Source organism: Cupressus sempervirens, chromosome 3 (genome assembly GCF_028749045.1).
Source record: "Cupressus sempervirens isolate cs-2001-9-10 chromosome 3, ASM2874904v1, whole genome shotgun sequence".
NCBI classification, from domain to species: Eukaryota; Viridiplantae; Streptophyta; class Pinopsida; order Cupressales; family Cupressaceae; genus Cupressus; species Cupressus sempervirens.
Genome location: NC_143120.1, coordinates 578,517,649 through 578,531,007, shown reverse-complemented (window position 1 = coordinate 578,531,007; position 13,359 = coordinate 578,517,649).

Here is a 13,359-nt window from a genome sequence, read left to right as displayed (position 1 = left end):
ATACATATATATATATTGTTATGAAAGGTTTTGGGTCCTTTCAAAATCTATTTTATATCAATAAAAAACTATTACTTCGAAGGTAAATTCGAAAGGGCAACACAAAGCTAAAGGGAAATGGAAAAGTATGCACATTTAAAAACTACATAGTTGTGGAATTGTAATTTTTTACCCTTGTACAATGTAAAGTTTGTAATACAATTAGTACATAAATTTCATTTGCAATAACCCTATGATAAGTTCATACACTTGCTCATACCACATACAAATATAGACATAAAGATGATCACATGGACATTTCAATAGTACAAATTTGATTGTCAAATTCTAAATATTATGAAATGAGTTATAAATTTTGATTTAAGTTAGACAAGGAGATGATATACCATGTCCTTTGTATATAATTCACATTTTCATATAAAGCAATAAGGTTTGATGATTGAGGAGCTAGATGATGTAAGGGCATCCGAGGGTCAAGGCTGTTGACTCAGTGTGAGTTTGGGTCGAGATTTACTTCTGGGGGTCATAACTTTTGACTTGGATGTGGGTTTTGGCTTAAATTTTACAAGCAGTTGTGTGAGGAGTTATTTGGATTGCCAATTGAGCTTAGCTCAATAGGTGGCCATTTCGACATTTTTTCGAGTTTATGAAATCTCATCTTGACCTTCAAATTTTTAAAAGTTTTTTTAGAAAGTTGTTTTTGTAATAAATCCGAAATTATGTTTTTGATTTCCTTGATTAGTTGGCAATTCATGCTACCTTAGTTGGGGGCTTTTCTTGGGAAAAATTAGGATTCATAAGATGGGTTTTGAAAATTACCAAAAATGAAAAAATCCATTTTTCTCGAAAACCTACCAAATATGGTAATTTCTGAAATTGTAATAAGCAGTTGTTTTCTTTCGTTGTAGAGGCATAGTAGAGTTGTGAAAGTTTAATGAAAAATTATGACATTTTGAAACATCTGTGTTGTGTCATTTTTGGATTTATTCTTTGAAGGGTTTGTTTTACATCACTAGGCATCCTTACAACATGTAGACAACATGACTATGATGCCATTTACAAGCTACCTAAAAGATTAGTTATAAATCTCACTATAGCATATTGACTATAGGAGGGATTGACAACTTCACGATCAATTAAAGCCACCCATCATCTTGTAATCAACTTTATATTATGAATTTCATTAGATAGTCATCAAATTACATTCACATACTTTGCATTCATACATCGATCACCCTACAATAATACATCTATGATAGATCATGCCATATCTACAATCCACCATGTACACATGTACAACAGTAGTAAAACTATCATGTCTATATACATAAATACATCATATTATCATTACTATATGCATATAGGTTGATGTCATATCTAAATCCAAGTTCTATCATTACTAATATCACATTAACTTTTATATTGTCATTGTTGAGGTCTTAGTCGCATCAACATATGACATCTTGCCTTTACACATAATCACATCATAGTTGCATTATAACCACATCTTACATGCTATTATATAAATCACATCATATTTATGATTATCATTACTTGACATATCAAATGAGCAATATGGCCTAAATAATATGATATTTAGTTAAAAAAATTGGTTACCATAAGAATCATGAAATGATTGTTATGGTAGTAACTCATTTTAAAAAGGCGCCTCTTTACACATGCCTTTTCTTTCACATCACACATATTATGATGATTTTATTATTTAGTCAAGCCATGAATTGGAGAAAAAATATTTGTTTGTATCTTATTACGACCACTTTGTAATAGAGTGTATTGCCTTTTTCTTTCATTTTGATGCAAGCATATAAAGTTACAATCATCATCAGAGCATATTGTTGTCATATCATTCATAGCCTATGGAAGCATATATTGAAGGATAAATAAAAAATGACCTATATAATTTTGTATTCTTAGTCACATATCATATACAACAAGTAGTACAAGGTCATGGATAACTTTAAGAAACCCTCTCCTCGAAAAATATATAAATTTATGACAAATTTAACATTAGTTTTGGAGGAAAATCAATTTCTATAGGTGATTTGTTTTTCAATGCCAGGAAAAGTTTAATTTTAGATGTGATTTTTCTCCGACCATATTAGAATTTTATAAAATTGAAGTGATATTTTCCCTTGTGATAGAAAAAGATATAATTTAAGAGGTGATTTGTCCCTTGTGATAGAAAAATAAAAAATAGTATGAGGCAATTTTTCCCGTTTAATGGAATATATATATATATAGTACCAGGTGATTTTTCTTGCTTAATGGAAAAAAATATTGGATTAGGCGATTTTTTGCGTTTAATGGAAAAAATATATATTGTATGATGTGATTTTTTCCTTCTAATGGAAAAAAATATGTTGGTGAATGTGGACTTCATGATAGCAACTAAGGTCATATCGTCTACAAACAACATGATTACTAAATGAATTAACGACTAGAAATTAATCGCATGTTTATCAAATATGCTGTCAAATTATCAAAAGATTACGATTAGTATGAAATCATAGATTGATAAGAAAGTTAGGTATCTAAAGGACGAAAAGTATGTGGAATGTCTTGTTGCTTTTATGGCAGAATGGACTCTAGTCAAAAAAAATTTCGTTACAATGTAGACATGTTGCTCAATGTTTGCCATTATTAGAAATATAGTTGATTGCCAGAAATGAGACAGCCTATGGTAGAGGGATTGTTGAATGAAAATTCAAGCCTTGTTGTCAACCTAGATTTGACTCTGGAGGAGGATGAGGAGCAAAGTGATCTTACTACTAGGCTTATGAAAGCTTCACAGGTTCTCTCTCCTAATCTTGGGGATGCCATAAAAGAGTTGGAAAAGGAGCAAGAAACGAAAAACTTCCAAGCAATGTTCATTGAAATGGGTCTCGATCTTGCTAATTTTGAAGAACAAGTTGCATATGTGGTGGAACAACAAATCTCTGACTTCAACACTTTTGGGGTGTTTTGAAGGATAAAAGATGTGTTACGAGAAATAATCGTTGGTTTAGGGTTGTTTTTAAAATATATTATTAATATTGTTAATAAAATGTAATTGTTGGAAACTTGTCACTTCTCTTTTTGAGGGAACCCACAATTGTTTTTGGTTTGGCACGCACACACACACACACACACACACAAACACGCGCGTGCGCACACATATACATCACACACACATATATGAAGATGAAATGTAAAACATATATAGAGAATATAATGCAAATCAAACCCCTTTTTTGTTGATATTTTAGTGGCATGGTACTTTCTTTTTGGCTTTAGTTATATTACAGTAACCAAATGATGTATTTACTTATTACTTTCCAAACTTGTGTGAATCCAAATTTAATTTTCTATTAAGTATTTACTAGTTAGTACACAACACATATGTAAACTTGAATTGCATGTTTGAAGTGATGATTTTTTGAGATTTTTTTCAAATAATGTGTCACATCTCCAAAATGCATGTAACATCCATCTACATACTATTGTTTAATGATTATCTATCAAAGGTTGAAGGTTTATTTCAGGCCAAATGTTTCAAACAAAACCTCGACCTTGTACAAGTCTTTGGAATGCAGACACATCTCCTTTTACCTTATACCACTTGAAGTGGACATTAAATAGATGTCTAGTCACTATCAGTGATATTCCCTCTTCCATCATCTCTGCACACATTACATCTTTTTTGGTAAAGATTTCTAAAGATTTTATCATTTAAAATAATTAAACTGGAAGGAAAAATAGTTAGGGACTAGGGTTATGATTAAAGAAATTTCTAAGCACTCGAGCTTAGTTATAGGTAATCGAACTTCTTTCTTCGTCATTGCCCATGTCATTTTTGGTAGTCACTAATCTAGTAGTGGCAGTGTTTAATAAATTCTGGTATGATTTAGTTAATTGGTGTGGTAGGTTGGTAGTCATTGATTTGTAACCTGTAGCTAACATAATTTGTAACCAATTAGTTAATTGGTGTATTCATTTTTCTGTAGTTAATTATTCCATGAATCCCACTATTTACGTAAATTGAGAATCAAGATGGACACTCCAATTCATTTGACATGCAAATTGGAAGAGGACCCAAAAGGCATTTTTAGGTGATGTCCTTGATGAAAACCTTTAGTCAATTTGCAATGAGGTTGGCTCCACTGTAGACTTCATCATTCATGCTGTAAAAATGGTTCTAGGCCGTGAGTGTCTTGAAAATGAGAATAGACACTATGTCAAAACAAACATTATGTTCTATTTTCTAGCCTCTCTGCTCGACCTCAGAGGAGAAAGGGTCAACATTTTGATGCTCTTGAGGAAGACTTTTAAAGAAAAATATCTGGGTGATGACATTAAGGTTTTTTCTCATGCAATATTAGGGGTAGGGATCCCTTGGGCAGGTAAAATTCACAAGCTTTTTGAACCTGGCTAGAATGTGGCCGTGTAACTATTTCTAAGGCCTAAATGTTGGGCAATTTAATTACCATAAGAAATGGGCACAAATTGGTAGGGATTTTCTCTAAAAATGGTATATTTTGGATGAAGTGGACGATGACAATTGATGGCTTCAAGAATTCACAAACTTAATTGTGTCTCGTGCTTTCTACATATTATAGTTTAGTAGTACTAGGGATTTCCCCTATTGACATTATGGTTTGGTTTCTGTTTTGTTTTGTCAAATTACAATCATTGTACATGCATCTGCATATAGATTGTAATTCAAGAAATATCACTAATTATTTTGCAGTTCCATATAAATTTGTTTGATTGTTTTGCCAACTTCTACAATATTTTGGCAATTATTTGAAATTTTCTTGTAAATTTTTTAGAAACAATATATATCATTTAACATTCAATTATAATTAAAAGATTGAGTTTTAACATTTAACATGTAATTAATGTTTAATTTAAGTAATAAATTATTTAATTCATATTTTAATTAAGTTTGTGCTATGATAACCTTAGATCATCAACTCAAGATGACTTTTAGGAAAATTTGGAGAATGCTCAAGCTTTTTTATAAATCTCACCTAGAAATAAGACACATGTCAACTCTAATAACTAGTATTGTAATTGACTTTATAGTATAAAAGTATAGCCAATAAATTTTTTGCAATATATATCTATGAACTATTTATTAAGAAAGTAAGAGAACAATAAAATCCATATAATGAGAATATACTAGTATCTTGGAGTAGTTAAGAATTGAGAGTTAAAATAATGATGTTTCATTTTTCATATTCTAATAATCTAAAAGATAGGATATGTGTAACAAAAATGCTATTTACTTTTATAATCTATTTTTATAATATTTTTAGAATGCATTTAAAATTGATATGTATTTTTTGGGAACTATCAAGTGTAAGATTAGTGTAAATGAAAATATATAATTACTGCAATACAAGTTTCAAGTACGAATTCATGATTTTCTCTTATGTTACTTCTCTTATGTGTATTAATAATAAAATTCAAAATTCAATAAAAAATATTTATGTAAAAAATAGATTTCTTTTAGTGCGACCAATTCATGTATGTAAATATGAAAGACATTGGACAATCAAATTTATTTCTCCATTAGATGAGTTTAAAATGAATCATTGAAATGCTTATTAAAGTTCTATAAATTCATTTTATGTGTTGAAAGTATCATCCAAAAACTATTTTATTTTAAAAATTAGAAATATTCTTATATATTCAAGAATTATTTTATTTTTATTATTACATATTTTTGATTATATATATATATATATATATATATATATATATATATATATATATATATATATATATATAAAACATAGAACTAAGAACATGTTATTGTCGTTTCATCTTAAAAAATTAAATGCTTACATTTATAAGACTTATTTTTGGTTTTAATTAATTTGATGTAAAATGTGATAATTAAAAATCTTAAATTTTCCAAAAAAATATAAATATATCTAGCATACTATTTATCTTATGAATAATACCAATTATGCTTTTACTTGTAACTTACTAACTACAACAATTGATGTTTGTTTATAGATCTAATTATTATTAACAATAACTTAGTATCCAACTCCCAATAAATGAAATGATCTAATTAATTCCAATTATTTATAGTTCTATAAAATGTAATTTTGTTATTATTTTAATAATAATTAACAATATAATTATTATAATATAACAAGTATTATTATTATAAAGGGGATGCCTTGACTATTGTTGGATAAATAAAGATCAACAATTCAAGATGTATTTAGAGCCAATTTAGGTAACACTCAACTTGTTTTCCCAAATGACCCTAGAGTGAAGACACATGGCATACACAGATCACTTGTAACTAATGACTATGCATTTAGAGATGGTAAATATTGTAGTGACATACGATAACATGCAAACAACATCATTTACATTATACCAGAAAGGGGATGCATCAACCACCATTCAATCAACAAAGATCAATAAACCTCGATGTTTTTCAAGTCAATTTTGGCAACACTCAACTTTTTTTCTAAAATGCCCTAGAAAAGAAGACACATGGCATACATGTATCAAGTGTGACTAATCACTATTCATAATTTCATTATGACGTGGTGTGGTGACACAACATCTATATCATTTTTTGTTTTATACAATGTAGAGGTTGCAATTGATATGCCGACCACCATTGGATCATCAAAGATCAATGACACGAGATGTATTTCAGGACAATTTTGGTAGCACTTATCTTTTTTTATCAAAATTTTCTTAGAAAAGAAGTCTTTAGAAAGAAGTCTTCAACTCTTTAGAAATCGGCCATAATTAGTAAATTTAATCTCAAATATATGTATTTTTGCTTCGTAAAAGGTCAAAGCCCAATAATTATATAAATGAATAAATAAAATTATAAAGTCTCCATTCAAGTAGGCATTGGTAGGAAAGAATGGAGGAAGAAAACCACTAGTCTTGCTTGGAACCATGGTCCTATTTTTTACAAAATTAAAAGGGACATATCCTAGTTAGATTTTAGATGAATTCAAAAGAATCAAATTACATATGCCCCTGATCTAATTGGGGTCTTAGGAAGGCATTCCCTCCTATACAAATACGAAACAATGATGAAAGTGATTAAAAATTAGAGAGTCAATGTTGGACTATGATACACAATAGTCTCTTGTAGCCCAGGGTGCCTACTTAAAATACCTAACATGATTATGAACTTCTTGGTTAAAATTTGTAACTCCAAACTCAATATAAAAAAATTAGTCTAAAAGGTTATGCATAACTATCAAGTCTAAAAATGAATAGATAGGTTAGTTTGTAACTTTAGATAAGGATAGTCTAAAAGAATTCTAATCTTAATGAGTTCTTGCCCATTTTAGATTGGAAACTAAAATTTCTAGGAATGGGAGAAAACCAAAAGAAAGAGAACTCTGGATTAGAGAAAGCATAAAAAAACTTAATTGCCAGCTAGTTTAAACAAAGCAATCCTTGTTTAGGAAATAGAACCAAAAGGTTAATGGCAAAATCCTAAAGAGCCAAGGAATTGATTAGATAGAGTCAGATAAAGAGCGCAACTATTACAAAGCTATAGTGTGAAATTAAAAAGAGGGAAGTGGAACCAATAGAGAAATTGAACCCAAACATTTGATAGATGGATAGCTGTCAAAGAAACCAAACATATCTTCTCTAAATCCTACTAGTTAAATATTTCCACTTACTATTGATGATAATATTTATGCTAATATAATTCAATAATTTCTTTTAGATTACTGGTTATAAATGACAATTATCTTAGGTTAATGCATATTTGGATTTAATTAGACAGATTTGGATATTCTCCAGGATTAGAATATCAAGGTCTTTGATAGATTAACTCTCCTCATTTATGATTTGAAAGTAAGCTAAGAAATTAATAAAATTGTGATCACCATCAATCAACTTAATGCTTATGATCATACTAAATAGAACCAAAATAGAGCCAAAACCATGATCTTTCAAAGAGCTAATTTCCATTAATGTATGATAATACTATAAATATATCAGGGGCTGAATATACCAGAGCTATAAGAAACCAAAACATCTAAGAAGAGAAGATGAAAGAAAGGGCCTAGGAGACCAACCCAATCATAACGCAAAACCCTTAAAATACAACCGAAGGATCATGAGGCAATCATATCTGCATTCGCTAAATAGGGGAACCAAAAAGTAAATCCTTGACACAAACAAGGATCATGATACCAAAAAATACGAAGCTCAGAGAAAAAGAAGGAAAAGATGACCAGAGGCCCAAACCAACTAACAAAAGGATACCTGCCAATGATATACGAAAGCCTAATACAGGAAAACCTAGAGAGACCGAGAAGGGCCCAAAGAGGAGATAGAATTATGCATTCTCCTTGGTCTTCCAGAATACCATGATCAAGTCATCTACTTCTTCCAAATCTTCTGCAATTGCCCCTGGAGCCAATACCCATGCTGTCTTTTCCCTACTAGATTTGAATTCGAAAGAGATAAATCAAGCTTTCTCAGGTCATTGAAGACTACTCCAGGCTCTATGTAAGAGTAAAAAATGTGAAGGTAATAAAGAAATAAACCTTTGTCCTGAACCTCTACTATTCCCCTCCAATGCATTAGAAAGTGGATACTAGCCTCCATCTTCAGCCATATGCAATTGAAATGATTGACATCTTTGAGGTGTAGAATAGGACACCTAATGACATCTAAATGCTCTAGGATCCCGGGGGGGTCAGCCATATAAATTTCAACAAAGGGAATTCCCAAGTGCCTATTGACCCCCAAGACCACTTCTTCTATCCCTATTAACCAAGTGGAGTTAAAAATGTTATAACAAAGACACAAAATCTCCCATTGACCAATGCGAGCCCTAAACAAACAAGCTATGAAGGACCCTATAAAATCTCTATTGGTATGCCATGAAAAACTATAATCAAAAGACCTTTGCCCAAGGGAAAATGGCCACCCTAGTCATGTCATCAACAAGATTAAGAATCCTATTCCAAATCACTCAAAATCACACAGTTAAATCCTGATATTCACATCACAATTTGACTAGCTGTGGAAATCATCTCCTACTTATCAATCCTATTCCAGCTCTTGGGCTTAACTAAACCCATGAAACCCATGGTTCTTTCCTTAGTTACATGAAACATAGTGATGGAAGACTCCATGATAATAACTGAGAAATCAATAGGCTAAAATGATGGATTAGTGAATGAACAAGGTTCCTTAAATAGACCAATAAAAGCATTCATACTGCGATGAAGGCACGATGATTCTAGAAAGAGATTATGTGAAGCACCTCAAGACTACAAACCTTACTAATTCATGATGGCACTAAAGAAAGGAAAACATGTTAAATAAATTATTGGGGTGTCCTTATTTTATTACATTAAATTCTTAACTCAACATATAATAATATGGGGGACACAAAGTTAAACTAAGTTAAATCAAACTAGCAGAAACCTGAGCTTAATATAGAGGGAAAAACTAAGAGTTGGATGCCATAATGGTAATATCTTCACCATCTACATTCTTGTTGGCCAAATGGTCCACTATTTTATTTCCCTCTCGATAAATATGAAGAAATCTTGTTTCTTTAAATTTATCTATGCAATTTAAAACTATCTATAATTTCAAATTAATGATCCAATTTAGTGTCATCCTTTTTCTAAGAGCATTGATAATATTTTTTTGAGTCCCCTTCTATGATAAGTTTCTTAATTCCTAATTTTAAACTCTGAAAGAGTCCTTCCTGAAGTGCTTCTAATTCTTCTATATTACTTATTTCTATCCCAATAGGTTTAGCTCTCTTGAGTAATCAATCTCCTATTTCTGAGCTAATGATACAACCTATCCTTGCTACTCCTGGATTTCTTCTAGATGCTCCATTAAAGTTTTTTTTTTCCATCCATTTGGAGGAGGAACCCATCTACAATCCCTTTAGCTTGAGAGTTTTTCTTGGGATAAATTAAAGGTGGATTAATTAAATTTGTCCAATTCTTTTTCATATCGACGTTCCAATTTGAAAATGATCCCTCTTCTTTAGCAACTTTTCTTAAATGACTATTCATAAATTCTGCTATACATATTTCTACTTTATTGAGAAGGGAGTAGATGTTGAGCTTAGAATTAATAATAATTCACCTATTTCTTTCTTTCCAAATCTCTCAAATAAGGATCAACAAAGAGATATACCATAATCTATCATATACCGAACTACTACTTTTAGTAGGCTAGTTCATTAAGTTTTGTTCTAGATTCTCAGTTTGTGCTGAAGATCAGTTTAACATCTTACTAAGCCATCTCCAAGAAGCTTGTTTGAAGGGAAAAAAATATAATATATGTTCTGCTATTTTTGAGTTTTCTTTACATAACAGGCATATAGATGGTCCCTCAAAGCCCATATTCCTAAATCTATCTATCGTAATAATCCTTTTTTGAAATGTTGACCATAGGAATAATCCTCTTTTTGGTAAGCATGATGTTTCCCAATAGAGCTTCAATGGGATACATGCATTTTTCCATCTTTGTGATGTGGTTATAATTTCATATCCTCTCTTTACCTTATACTTCCCATTTTTAGAAGCCCCCCATATTAGCCTATCCTCTCTATTTATATGATTGACCTATCTCTGCTTTAGGGCTTGTTCCAATATCACTTTCTCTTCATTCGTTCCATCTATTTCTTCCATAGATCTCCAATTCCACATAACCTCTCCATTTACAATTTCTTGAACTTTATAGTTGACAAACTATTTCCCCCATTGATTTATTAGAGAATTTTAAAAACTAATAGGGAGGTTGAGAGAGTTTAAGGGGGGATGCCCATCCTAGGAATCTTGCTAGAATAAAGCTTCATTACCATTTCCTATATCCCAGGTTAAGAATTTATTGATAAGCTTAATGCCTCTAGAGATGTCAAAAAAACCTTTTATATTACCATTGATCAGCAATGAGATCTTTGGAGTTGATATACATGTAAAATTAGTGCTTATCCATTTCTGGGAGAATCCAAAGGCTAATAATGTTTTACAAAGTAACCACCAATCTACCATGTCATAGGCTTTTTGAATGTCTAGTTTCATGAGCATACATGCTTCTTTGTTGGTTTTAGCTGAGTGTATGGTTTCCTGAATGATTGTAATACCATCTAAAATAGATCTACCAGGAACAAAACTAGTTTGTTCTTCTAAAATGAGCTTAGGAAGGACACTCTTTAGTCTAAGAGAAAGAGATTTGGATAATATTTTATAGATTGTATTGTATAATGCTATTTATCTAAAATCTCTACGTCCTTCAGGGTTCAATTTTTTTTGAATAAATGTTAAGAAAGCATGATTAATTATGATAATATCGACCTAGAATTCCTCATTCTTTTGACTCCTTTCTAGAGATCTACTCCTATGATATCCCAACATTTTTGAAAGAAAAATTCTTGAAAACCATTGGGACTTGGAGATGTATTTAGATTCATACTAAATAAAGCTTGTTTGATTTGTTCTAATGTAAAAGGTTTGTTTAAAAAAAGGTTGTCTGCAACACTTACCATTTGGGGAATATTTTCTAGCATAGTTTCTTGAGCTTTTAGATTAGAGTAATCAAAGTTATTAAGAATAGTCTTATAATATTCTACAAAAATCTTAGCTATCTTGGTGGGTTCCTCTACTTCAATTCCTTTGTTGTTTTTGATTTTTTGAATTCTATTTTTTGATCTATTATTAATGGTACTATTGTGAAAAAAATTGTTTTTCAGTCCCCTACTTGTAACCAATTTTCTCTGGACTTTTATTTCTAGTAAATTTCCTCTTTTGCTAGTATTGAATCTTGTTTTGTTTATAATTATTTTTCTTTATGATATTTCTCATTACCCATACCTCTTTTTATGATCTCCTCATTTAGTTTTTTAATCTCCTCTTCATTTTCTAGTTTTTCTTTGAAGATGTTGTTAAAATGGGTTTTGTTCCATTTTAGAATTTGTTCTTTTAATAGTTTAAGTTTAGAGCCAAAACAAAACATTCTTGATCCATTAAAATTACCTTCTTGCCACCATATTCTTATATTATCCATGAAGTTGTCATCCATGAACCACATTTTTTTACATTTAAATGGATTCCTCGTAGGTTTAACTAGCTTTGAAAGTTCAATTTTGACTGGAAAGTGGTCAGAACTTGAAAAGGGTAGAATGGAGGCTTGAAGAGTCAGATCCAAGTCACTAAGGTCACCTTTGAAAAAAATCCTATCTAATCTTTTTTCTATATGAAAACACCCTCTCCTTCCATTGTTCCACATATATATCCCATTATTGGTTGGTATATCGATTATGTTGTTATGTACCCAATCTTTAAAATATGTCATTACTTGATTTGCTGATTGTTACCCCACAAATTTCTCTTCCAATTTTAGGATAGCATCAAAATCACCCCTAATAATAACACTCTCATTGTTGATGCCTTCCATAAAGTGGTTGATTTCATTCCATATCTCTTTTTTCTTTGCTATTTGTATTGGCCCATGCACATTGATGAGTGTAAATTGTATATTACATTTGAAAATTTTAATTCTACTCCCCATCCAATTGTTTTTAGTAGTAATCTTGGTATGAGCTATTCCTATGCCTGCTAAGGATCCATTAGTTTCTATTAGATCCATACTCTAGCTACCTATTTTCTTTTCTAATTTATTGCCTTCTTTTTTGTTAAGTTTAGTTTCTTGAATTAGAATTATATCTGATTCAAATACAATTAGATTCCTCTTTAGCAAGCATTTCTTGATAGAGGCATTTAGTCCTCCAACATTCCATGCAGTAATCCTCATTGGTCTTTGGGAAGGTCCTTCCCCTTCTCTTCTTTCATGATTCACTAATATTTTTCTGATCCTTAGCTTGTCTTGTTGTTGATCTTAGCTCCTAGAGTTATTTCCTCCCCCTCTTCTTCTTTTCCTTACCACACTTTGGTTTTTTCATACCTTCTTGATTGATTTCTATTCCAAGGTTATCTAGGTAGTTTTGGTCCTTAATTAATCCTTCTACATCATTAACTTCTTTGAAATATTTTTCTTCTTCTATTTCCTTCCAAATCCCTTCTTCTATCTTAGTTTCAGTTAAGTATTGATCCTTTTCTCTTCCATGTCCTTGCTCTATGATAATCTCTTGCTTTTCCAAACATTGTTCCCTTGTTGAAACCCTAAATTCCTCCCAATCTTGAATGTTGGTTGTCTGCCCACTCATGTCCATTCTCTACTCCTCCTTTTCATTTTGATCATCTATACTGGCAACTTCTATTCTTTCTAGGAAGGTTTCTACTTCAACATGCATTTGAATATCTTGTTTAGATAGATTTTCCTTTGATCTTGTTGATTTTTGTTATCATTACTTAC